This window comes from Scyliorhinus torazame, chromosome 10, assembly GCF_047496885.1.
Source record: "Scyliorhinus torazame isolate Kashiwa2021f chromosome 10, sScyTor2.1, whole genome shotgun sequence".
In the NCBI taxonomy this organism is placed as follows: Eukaryota; Metazoa; Chordata; class Chondrichthyes; order Carcharhiniformes; family Scyliorhinidae; genus Scyliorhinus; species Scyliorhinus torazame.
Window position 1 is genome coordinate 48,156,649 of NC_092716.1, and position 12,711 is coordinate 48,169,359.

At 50.7% G+C, this 12,711-nt stretch overlaps 1 long non-coding RNA gene across 1 annotated transcript in view; it reads right to left on the minus strand.

Moving 5' to 3' along the window:
- The window catches only part of LOC140384816 (uncharacterized), a 1,322,501-nt gene that overhangs the window by 641,564 nt on the left and 668,226 nt on the right, over positions 1-12,711 (minus strand). The gene's annotated exons all lie outside the window — the stretch shown is intronic.

The following is a 12,711-nucleotide window of genomic DNA, read 5'->3' on the forward strand; positions in this document are numbered from 1 at the left end:
ATGCTGCAACTGTACAAGACCTTGGTTAAACCACATTTGGAGTATTGTGTGCAGTTCTGGTCACCTCATTATAGGAAGTATGTGGAAGCATTGGAAAGGGTGCAAAGGAGATTTATCAGAATGCTGCCTGGATTGGAGGGTAGGTCTTATGAGGAAAGGTTGAGGGATCTAGGGCTTTTCTCATTGGAGCGAAGGAGGATGAGAGGTGACTTAATTGAGGTGTATAAGATGATGAGAGGGATAGATAGGGTAGACATTCAGCGACTTTTTCCTCGTGTGGATGTAGCTGTTACAAGGGGGCATAACTATAAGGTTCATGGTGGAAGATATAGGAGGGATGTCAGAGGTAGGTTCTTTACTCAGAGAGTGGTTGGGGTGTGGAACGCACTCCCAGCTATGGTAGTGGAGTCGGACATTTTAGGAACTTTCAAGCGGTTATTGGATAGGCATATGGAGTGCACGAGAATGATTGGGAGTAGGTTGATTTGATCTTAGTTTCAGACTAGTTCGGCACAACATCGTAGGCCGAAGGGCCTGTAATGTGCTGTACAGTTCTATGTTCTATGTTCTATAAGTGGTTCTGTGTTATCAACTTTAAATATTGAAGTGGCAAAATTTAGTTTTATGCCACGCAACTGCTGACATGTTAACTGACAACCTATTCTCGGCCTTTTTTTGTACAGAACCACGGAGCTAAATATTTGTATTAGCTCCATGACTCACTCCTGGGTAGTAATATACAGAGCCAGTGACCTCATGAATTTAATATTTCATTCCTCCTAAGTGTATTTTTGCAATAATGGCTAGGTGTGGCTCAAGAGGAAAATTGGAGCCAACTTCGCTCTTTCTATAGACATTAATCTTTGTATTCATAATTCCTATTAAAATATGAGGGAAGTGCTGTTACTCATACTGAAATATTAAGTTATATTTCCATTTCCAATCTAGATCATTTAATATATTTCCAATTACGCAAGACTGCATAATGCTTTCCAAAGGTATAATTATCCAATTATTTTGGAGCAAATCAAATTGCATTTCAAAATCTAATATTAGCAGTTATAAACACAGAATGGTTGGCAATTTGCTATTTTTTAAGAGTCTGTTGACTATACGTTCTTCATAAATAATTAGAAAGATCATTTAAAGTACAGTAGCACTTTTCTGATCCTGGCCACACATCCAAACTCAGGCAGCTTGCAATCTCGGTGTAAAAAGAAGTTAAAATACTATGCAGTCTGCACAATTTTGTGAGGGCTACAAAGAATCCAGCGCGAGTTGTAGAATAGAAAGAAATGACATTTATTTGCAATAACACATATATATATAAGTAACTCCCTTGCTGCTCACTCCTCTCTAGCTGGTTCCATGCTGGCCAGCTTTATTTATACAGGGAATCTGCTTATGATTTCTCCGCCCCCTCATTGGGGAAGCTCATACTCCCGAAGGATTGTGGGATTGCCATTAGTCCCCAGCCAGTGGTAAGCAGGCAGGTTATAACATCCCTCCCCCCCAAAGTCCAAGGAATCCACCGAAGACCCCGGTGTTTTGCCACAGTCCAGACACCATTTGCACGAGGCGCTGGATCGGGCGGCGTGTAACGAGATGGAGAACGACGCTTCCGTGATGAACGGCATAACGGTTGTACATCCACGGCCCGTGGGCCCAAGGACTCCCCCTCTGAGGCGTCCTGTGTCTCCATCTCGGAGTCGGAGTCCACTGCCTCCATCATCTCGGCGTCTCTATCTCCACGCGGTTCTGCAACAACCTGCGCAGGCTTTGAGTGCGGCACCAGAGGAAGATTGTGAGGAATGCTCTCCACTGTGTCTGGTCTCTGTGGCTGTAGAAGTGAGCTCCGGGGGCGGGGAACCTTTGGAAGAAGTGGTCTTCTGGACCAAACGTGGTCTACATACTTGCGCTGGAGACGGCCCTGGGCTTGCACCAAGAGAAGGGCCCATTCGGCGAAAGTTAACGCCAGGGACCCACTGGGCACCACCAACTGCCGAATCGGCCGATGACAAGAAAGGACATGACCCTGCCATTCTTTAGTGCGGCGTACTTTTGTGCCAATGTCCGGGAAAATAATGCTAAGGCGGGTGCGAAGTCTCCGGCCCATTAGGAGTTCCACGGGAGCTACCCCAGTCACTGCATGTGGAGTGGTCCTGTATGAAAACAAAAAACGAGCCAGTCTTGTGTCCATAGACCCGGAAGACTGTTTCTTTAGGCCCTGTTTGAATGTCTGCACTGCGCGCTCCGCCAACCTATTGGAAGCCGGGTGATATGGAGCAGTGCAGATATGGCGTATGCCTTTCATCTTCATGAACATTACAAACTCCTAACTTGTGGACAGAGTGCTGTTGTCCGTGACCAGCACCTCAGGGAGGCCATGCATACTGAAAGACAAACGCATCTTCTCAATTGTTGCGCAGGATGTTGTGCCTACCATCTTATGCACCTCTAACCATTTAGACTGGGCATCGATTAATAGAAGGAGCATGGATCCTTGAAAAGGGCCGGCAAATTCCGCATGCATGTGTGCCCAAGGCCACCCTGGCCATTCCCAGTGATGTAGGGGTGCAGCCGGCGGAAGCTTCTGATGCTCCTGGCAAATGGAGCAGTTTTGGCCACCAGACATAACTCCGTGCCTACATTCTCATTTTGGTCACACCCGGATGCCCATTGTGCAAGTCCCTTAGTATCAGCCCCTGTCCTTTTTCAGGGACAATCACATGCATCCCCCACAAGAGGATACCATCTTCCACGCTAAATTCTGACAGCTTGGAGGAAAATGCCCGCAGCTCGCCTGGGAGCTGTCTATGTTGGCCACCATACAGGACTATGTGCCGAACCTTTGACAGGACTGGCTCCGTCTGGGCCCACTCACGGATCTGTGATGCCGTGACAGGCAAGAGTCCATGAAATGTAGGGTTACAACCACCTCACCGGTCGTGGGGGTCGACATGGGGCCGGTCGACAAAGGCAATCGGCTCAGTGCGTCAGCATTCGCTACCTGGGTCTCTGGTTTATACTCCAGAGAATACTCGTAGGCAGCAAGCAACAAAGCCCAGCGCTGGATCCGTGCGGAAGCAAGGTATTGCCTTAACCTCTCGGAAAAGTCCCAGCAGAGGCGTATGATCAGTCACGATAGTGAAGTGGCGGCCATACACATACTGGTGGAAGCGTTTCACTGCAAAGACTACCGCCAGGCCCTCCTTCTCGATCTGTGCGTACTTCTTTTCTGCTGCAGTCAACGTGCGGGAGACGAAAGCTATCGGCAGCTCGGCCCCGTTCTCATTCTTGTGGGACAGGACGGCCCCAATACCATACGTGGATGAATCACACGTGATGAGCAAAGGCTTTCCAGGATCATAGTGGGTTAGTAGCCCAGACGACGATAATTTTTTTACCCCCTGGAAGACGGTTTCTTGCGGCTGACCCCAACCCAGGTATTAGCAGAAGGTGCAACGGGGCCAGCGTAGTTGCCAGATTGGCGAGGAACTTCCCGTAATAGTTTACGAGGCCGAGAAAACAATGAAGATGTGTTCAATCGGGACGGGGACCTGTTGAATTGCGCGCACCTTCTCTGCAACGCAGTGCAAACCTTCGTGGTCCACCCAGCAACCCAGGTAGACTACTTCCTTCGCCTGAAAGACGCACTTTGTACGACATAAACGGACTCCAGCCTCTGGAAAGTGTCCAACGACAGCCTCCAAATTTTCCAAATGTTCCTGCTCCGATGTCCCTGTAATCAAAACGTTGTCTAAGTAGACAGCGACACGCGGTAAACCTCTCAAGATGCCCTCCATGACGCGTTGAAAGATAGCACAGGCAGAGGATACCCCAAAGGGCAACCATGTATATTCATACAGGCCCCGGTGTGTATTAATAGTTACATATGGCCGGGAGGCAGGGTCCAGCTCCAAATATAGGTAGGCGTGACTCGTATCTAATTTCGTGAACGAGAGTCCGCCTGCAAGCTTCACGTAGAGATCTTCTATGCAAGGCATTGGATATCGGTCGAGCCGGGAAGCCGTATTCACTGTAGGTTTATAGTCGCCGCACAAGCAAACTGTGGCATCTGGATTCATTACAGGTACAATTGGCACTGCCCAGTCAGCAAAACGGACGGGCCTGATAATACCCAAACTCTCCAAACGAGTGAGCTCCCCTTCTACCTTCTCGAGCAAGGCGTAAGGCATCTGGCGCGCCCGGAAATAGCGTGGCGTGGCTCCTGGTTCGACTTGGATATGGGCTACGGCCCCTTTTATTTTCCCCAGACCAGGCTGGAATACCTCTGGGTATCGTCCTGGTACCTCTGTCAACCCTCCAGAACTTGTTTGGAGGATGTTCTGCCACTACAGCCGCAAATATCGCAACCAGTCCCGACCTAACAGGCTGGGCACATGGCCGTGCACCACGATAAGTGGGAAACGCCCCTCCTGGCGTCCATAAACAACAGGGGTCATCGTAGTTCCTGCAATGTCCAATGGTTCCCCCGTGTAGGTGGCCAACCTGGCCTGTGTGTCGGTTAATGTAACGGTCTGTATACCCTGCTTGATGAGGTTGAATGTCCTCTGGGCGATCACGGAGACCGTTGCACCAGTGTCCAACTCCATCTCAAGCGGGTGACCATTGACCCCTACTGTCACCTTAATGGGGGCCACACGGGGAGCTGCCACACAATGCAGCTGCAGGCACTCGTCCTCCGTCTCCATGTCCTCGGGAGTAGTCGCCGCAGGTTCATAGAACATAGAACATAGAACATAGAACAATACAGCGCAGTACAGGCCCTTCGGCCCACGATGTTGCACCGAAACAAAAGCCATCTAACCTACACTATGCCATTATCATCCATATGTTTATCCAATAAACTTTTAAATGCCCTCAATGTTGGCGAGTTCACTACTGTAGCAGGTAGGGCATTCCACGGCCTCACTACTCTTTGCGTAAAGAACCTACCTCTGACCTCTGTCCTATATCTATTACCCCTCAGTTTAAAGTTATGTCCCCTCGTGCCAGCCATATCCATCCGCGGGAGAAGGCTCTCACTGTCCACCCTATCCAACCCCCTGATCATTTTGTATGCCTCTATTAAGTCTCCTCTTAACCTTCTTCTCTCCAACGAAAACAACCTCAAGTCCGTCAGCCTTTCCTCATAAGATTTTCCCTCCATACCAGGCAACATCCTGGTAAATCTCCTCTGCACCCGCTCCAAAGCCTCCACGTCCTTCCTATAATGCGGTGACCAGAACTGTACGCAATACTCCAAATGCGGCCGGACCAGAGTTCTGTACAGCTGCAACATGACCTCCCGACTCCGGAACTCAATCTCTCTACCAATAAAGGCCAACACTCCATAGGCCTTCTTCACAACCCTATCAACCTGGGTGGCAACTTTCAGGGATCTATGTACATGGACACCTAGATCCCTCTGCTCAGCCACACTTTCAAGAACTTTACCATTAGCCAAATATTCCGCATTCCTGTTATTCCTTCCAAAGTGAATCACCTCACACTTCTCTACATTAAACTCCATTTGCCACCTCTCAGCCCAGCTCTGCAGCTTATCTATATCCCTCTGTAACCTGCTACATCCTTCCACACTATCGACAACACCACCGACTTTAGTATCATCTGCAAATTTACTCACCCACCCTTCTGTGCCTTCCTCTAGGTCATTGATAAAAATGACAAACAGCAGTTCATCCAAATGGAAGGTACAGCCCCTGGGCTGGCCCGTTTCTGTCAGAATGACGGCGCCCCAGGACCAGCGTCCGCGACGGGGTCAGCGCCCACAAGTTCGACACTGACATGGCTCCTCATCCATCGGTTCTGGAGAAGGCTCCCTTCGGGGAGGAATGTCCAGCGGCCACTGGCGTCGATCCGGACGCCGCCCCTCCCAAGGTACCGCAGGGGTGCGGGGAGACGCTTTTGGACGGAAGGGGTTGCGCCCCAAGGCGTGCCCCTCCATTCCCTGTAGCTCCTGCACTCCCCGTTCTGCGCTCTCTCGGGACAATACTATTTGAATGGCCTGTTGAAAAGTCAATGTTGGCTCAGCTAACAACTTTCTCTGGGTGGCCGCATTGTTAATACTGCAAACCAAACAGTCACGTAACATTTCTGACACGGTCTCACCATAGTCACAGTATGCGGCAATCCTGCGTAGCCTGGATGGAAATTCTGTAAAGGATTCTCCTGGGGTCCTCTCAGCGGTATTAAACCAGTAACGCTGGACTATCGTGGACGGGGTTGGGTTAAAATGTGGACCCATTAAGGTCACAAGTTCATCAAACGTCTTGGTGTCTGGCGCAGCTGGGTACGTAAGACGCCTAATCACCCTAAACGTATACGGGCCGCAGGCGGTGAGCAAAATGACCACCCGGCGCTCGTTTTCGGTGATGTTGTTTGCCTGGAAATAGTAACGCATCCGTTGTGCGTACTGGTTCCAACTTTCCAGCGCAGCATCAAAGTCATCCAAACGTCCATAAAGAGGCATGGTGCGACAGAAAATAAACTTCCAACCTATATCCAACAAAAGTCCAGGGAGGTTGCTTCAGCAGCATCGACAGCTATCAACTTTAACCCTCGTCGCCAGTTTTGTGAGGGCCACGAAGAATCCAGCACGAGTTGTAGAATAGAAAGAAATCACATTTATTTACAATAACATATCATCAGCAGCAGCAGAGGATTGTGGGATTGCCATTAGCCCCCAGCCAGTGGTAAGCAGGCAGGTTATAACACACATGTAACTAAAGCTGTTTAAATTGCACTCTATTGTATCATTGAGAAGTTCATATGAAATTAAAATGGTGTAGAAGGATGCAGCACTAGAATTTTGCTATAATGTCTGCAGCAAATGCAGTTCCGTTGATTGCAGATGTCTATATCATTTATTTATACTGCCAATATCCAGTAATTTATAAAATGTATAGAATCCCTACATTGCAGAAAGAGGCCATTCGAAAAATCACCCTATACAGGCACCCCAAACCCTGCCCTATCCCAGTAACCCCACCAAACCATTGGACACTTAGGGGAAATTTAGCATTGCCAATCCACCTAACCTGTACATTTTTGGGCTGTGGGTGCAAACTGGAGCACCCGGAGGAAACCCACGCAGACACAGAGTAAATGTGCAAAATCCACATAGACAATCACCCGAGGTCGGAATCGAACCCGGGTCCCTGCACTGCGAGGCAGCAGTGCTAACCACTGTGCCAACCTGCCACCCTGTAATAACTTTGCAAAGTAATACACAAAATAGATAAAATAATAATTGTTTTTATATATATAGCATTTCTAGCCAATCTAAAAACACCATTGCACAGTTTATGCACAAAAACCTTTCTTTGCTCTTGGCAAAATTATTTTCATCTGAGTGAAGTGCCAACAAATGACTCACAGAATTAACATGGAAAATAACAAACTGCATTTGTCATGTCGTCAGTCGCTATGCTTGAATGGATACCTGAGAATATTCTGCCAAAGCACATATCACTGACAACCTGGACACCAATGCATTTCAGAATAATTACTGTATAATCCCAGGACTATCAACGTTAAACACATGCTTTGCTCCTTCTTTTCCTCCTGTAATTAGAAAGTAGGTTACAAATATCTACTATTAAAACAATTTCCATTCATGGCTTGGCTCATGAGCAACAATGTTTGAGCTAAAAGTAAAGAAATAAATCAATTTCTTTATTAATTAAAGCTTCTGGAATAACTTCACATGTTAATTTTTACTACATGTGATCTTCTTGATAATGAGGTGTGTTCAGTAAGCTAAATATAACCAGAAATAACATTGCAGGGGGTTTAATTTCAGCTGGATCTTTTTGCCAAATAGATTCTCCACCACGCCAACATGTGGGGTGGGATTCTCATTTTGCCGACGCCGAAATCACGAAACATGATTGGGTGGAGAATAGCTTCCGACGCCAAAATCGGGGTAGAAGCCGGTTTCACACCAAATCGGGAAGCTCCGACACACCGAAGATGGCGTAAATGCGTCACTCGCCTCGCGGGGTAATAGTACAGTAGGCATGTCATTAGCGGGCCTGACACCCTATGCTCCGGGGACCCCACAATTCACAGCCTCATCAAATGACATGCGGTTCCGTTACATGTGGACCTCATGCGGTGCCTCCTTGGCACCTCCGCCTCAGCCTGTTGGGTGGCCGGCCCTCCAGCCTGTGCGGCCGCCACCTGCTCCTGTGCAGCCCTCTCTGCTGCTGCAGCTTTCCCCTCCTCTCTGAGGGGCCCCTGCTCATGCGGCCGCAGGGTATCTCGCAGGGCTGCAGCCATCACCACAGCGGCCAGCATCGCGGGCTGGTGTCCGAATGCCATTTTCTGCAGGGGGTGAAAGGCCAACATGTTGGCATGGCGCATACTCCCGTGCTCACCCAGGTACCATGGGCTACATGGTGGGCCCGATTGGCACTGCGGGCCCTGCCCACGCATGTTCCCCCTCCCCCGCACCCCTGGCCCGTCGGTATCCGGCCCAATCGGTGCACCCGGTCCTGGCGCCCGTCTCTGCTGAGAGGGGCACTGGTGGTTGGCACTGCCCTCAGCAGGGGCTACCTTGAGCGTGGCCCTGGTGGTACGCTGGTGGGTGGCTATTGGTTGGGCGGGGTGATCGGAGCCAGGGGGATCCGGTTTGGCGGGGGGGAGGGGGAGGTGCCTGTGCGCCGCCCCAGTCCCGTGGTGGGGCACCCCGGCCGTCCCGTGTGGTGCTGCCCTGTTCTGCCCGCTGCCCACCAAATGCATCAGCGAGGGGGGGGGGGGCTGTTTCGGAATCTCCTCTGTGGGAGTCATCGGCACGGGCCCAAGCACCTCCTCCTCCCTTGGGGTGCCCGATGGCATCGGGATACTCCATGGAACGAGAGTGCGAGCAGAGCCATCCCCTGAGGCACCCCCCACTCCACCTGGAGGGAAGGGAGCAGGGTGTGGGTTGGGAGGGTGAGAGGGGGAGGGGGTGTGGGGTGAAGGGTGTGGGGGAGGGGGGGGTGGTGTCCACACACGTGTCATGGGAATTCACAACTTAGCTCGCCTGCCGCTGACCTCCACCTTGACGACCTCTCTTTCCTCTGGGCCACTGACCACGTCCAGTGCCGTCCGCTCAAGCACGATGAGGGGCTACAGGTCTGGTGGTCACCCTCCGGTCTTCTCCCACTGCCGGCGGTTGGGTGCGGCCTTCTCCTGGGCTGGGGGGAGGGGGGTGGGGACACATCAACAATAACATTGTTAGACAGTCCGACGCATTGCAGCCCAGGGTTTGGTTAGATTATGGCATCAGTGACCAGGGCACCCGGCCATTGCGGCTGGCATGGGTACTGGCTTGTGGGGCAGGGTGGGGGTTTGGCCGTCCTCCGGAGGGGAGGGGCTGGGATCTGGGTGTGTGGAGGGGGCGGGGTTAGTACAGGGACACAGCGTTGCGTACTGACCCTGGTAGCTCTGAGGAGGTCATGGAGTTTCTTCCTGCACTGGATGCCAGTCCGGACGACATTGCCCACGGCGCTGACCGCCTCTGCCACCTGCGCCTAGGCATGCTGAACGGCGGCGCCTGGCAGCCTTCCTCCCGGGCCAGGGTATAGGTTCATCCGCCTCTCCTCCACACCAGGAGGGTGCCCAGCTCAGCGTCCCTGAACCGTGGCGCTGCTCTCCTTCCAGCCACCTTGTTGGCTGGGACGATGTGTGTGAGGGGTTTGATCATTTAAGTGCGGCTGCAGGATGTGAGCCGCCTGTGTACCAATCACGGACCCGGCGAATTCGGCCCGGTTTTGCTTGGAACCGGTTACGTTCCATGTGGTGATGGTGCTAGCCCATTTAGAGTTGCTGAATCGGTGCAGCTGTTGCACCGTTTTTACTGTCGTAGAACACTACTGTGCCCACGCGGCGTCAGCACTTGGTTTCAAAATCGGAGAATACAGCCCAGGCTCTTTACAAATTTTGCACCATTAATTCTGAGTGCCAGCATGTGCAAAATGCTGACATATTTAGAAAAGTTTAGGAAATATAGATGAAGGTCATCAAATGTAAAATTATATCCTACATCATAGTAAAGGAGATTAGCTTTTCATTTCAATTGGCTTGTTCACTCTTACAGTTAAGAACACTGCAAGTCTGAAGCTGATGCATTGATTTCCAATGTGTCTCCATCAGGAATCCAGCAGAACCCAAAGGATGGGCCCACCTTCCATCTTCTGCTGAGCCGGTATGCCTCATTTCACTAATGCATCACTACCAATGAAATAACAGTTCCATCAGTGCTAGGTAGAACAACAATGGTTCTTGACCCCTCCCGTATTGATGATGTTTGGAGCAGGTGGATGCTCTGCTCCCAATAAGCATGTCCCATGGAAGGGTGAGAATCAACACAACAAATGTCCTGTTTAATATGTACAACTCCCCAGGTACATTTAAAGTCCAGGCTATTTACCTGAGACCCAATTAGTATTCTAATCCATATCATTGCAATTGGATAAACCTTCTCTTCATAACAGTGGCAAAAATGACCACACCCCTATTTAATCATCAAATTATCAGCATATATCACTGAGATAAAAGAGAGAGGGCGCGGTCGAACGGCCACATTGCACCCAAAAAGCAGCCGCTGAAGTGCAATATGGCCGATCGAAGGCCAGAGACCCCGCTCCCGGGATCTACCCGGCTCACAATGCCTCAAGAGATCAAATGCGATCTCACAAGATGTTCCGATGTAAATCCCTCCCATTGCGGGTGGAATGACTATTTGGCAAATCTGAATATTAAAGAGAGGCAGCTAGTCTCTCTCGAATATGCAGTTTCCTGAGGCACCCGAGTTGTTGGGATCTATCCCCTTCGCCCTGGAGACCTTGGGCCAGCACCGTTCAGCACTGGTTTCCACAAGTGGGGACCAAATGGAACACGGGATTGGAGGCCCCCAGGTACAAGCCCTTTGGACAGGGTGGCACCCTGGCACTGCTGGTGCCATCTGCACCCCTGGACTGCCAGCCTGGCATCCTGGCAGTGACACTTGGGTGCAGACCTGACACTGCCAAGATGCCCAGATGGCACTGCCAGCTGGCAGGGGCACTTCCAGGGTATCAGGTTGACACTGCCAAGGTGCGGAGCTGGCATTTTTCATATGGTGGCGATCAGGCCGGGGTGTCCTGCGTGAGTACTGGGGGGGGGGGGCTGTGTGGGTGCTCCAGAGATCAGGACGCCATTTTCAAATAACATCCCGAACTATCGCTACACTGAAGAGTTCTGGTGGGTGGAGCTCCTCAGCACAGAAAATGAGGCTGTGGGCAGCCTTGGCTGTGTGTTCCCCGCTGAGGCCCGGTATCTAACCCGAGTGACGTTTGATAGCGTTGTGTTTCTTGGCGCTGCGAGCGCCGGGAAACACACGGATAAATGCACTTGTTATGGGACTTTGTTCCCATTTAGTTAAATCACTCACGACAGCTGAAATTCTTCAGGAACATATTTGGTCTGGAGAGTGCGATGTTGATCCTCGATTTATGAATTTTTACACAACATCCTGATCAAACTTTAAAGGGTCTGGGGACAAATGGGCGCGGTCTAAGTCTCCGAAAACTGCTGCAAAATGGATCCGCAAGCGTCCAGCAAACGCTGTGGGGTGCTCGGTTTTCTTTTGCCTGCACTTATTAAGGCCATCTATGGGGTCACTCCTGTTATACCCGATCGTGTCCAGGATCACGGTATGCATTGCTGCAAGGGTGCCTCCTCTTACATTCTGTGGGTCGGGAAGGGCTGCTACGACTAGACTCAAAACTGTGAGCTTTACTTGCTCTCGCTCATCCAGGCCCTACATGATTGCCTGCTGCTTTACTCTGGCAAAGAAATGGTGCGGGTCTGAGGTGGGGAGGAACGGTTTGATTTTATGTCACGCGTCCCGTAATTGGGTCACTGTTAAGTGGGTGGTGCACAGAAATTCCGTGTCGTCCGATGTGGCTGTGCGGTGGGTGTGACTGGGTTCATTGGAGCCTGAACTATCTGCTCTGTGGGGGGTTGGGGCGCTTTTCTCTTCTGGGGCTTTCCCTGCGCACATGTTCCCTGAACATATCTCTGCGCTGTCTCACTCAATTCTTCCCAATCAGGGCCGTCTTCCTCATCTAACTGTGATCCAAAGGTTTCCTGGAATCCTTTTTGAACTGAAAGCAGAGACTGGATTTCTGCAATCTGCTTCCTGCACTTTGCGTGGTCTAATGAGCTTCATCTTTGCTCCGTGGTGGCAGTATGGAGTACTCTTAACGCTGCCTTCAGGTCACTACACTGTCTCTGCAATGTCTCTACCTGCTTCTCGGTTTCCTCTCGTACTAGGACTGCACGTTGCGTGTCCTGATAGGCCTTTTTGTACTGGGATTGGAACTGCTTAAGTGCGCCATACAAGACTGGTGTGCCCCCTTGGCATCATCCACCACTCCGTCCTTTGCTGCTAACTTCCTCATTAATTCTAGGTTCTCTTTCTCTACCTCACTGACATCGACCTTGCTCATTCGATGTATGCCTTCTATCTCTTTTCGGTGCATCCTAACGACCTCCTCTGTGCCTCGGAATTGTGCCAAATAGGACCCGATTGCCATCGGCTTGCGAGCTTTTCTCAAGCTCTTCTTATGAATCTCGCTCAGGTTCTCCCACCAAGTATGTCCTATACTCCCGGGACCTGTTTCCTCATTTTCACAGAATTCGCTCCAAAAGGGCCAT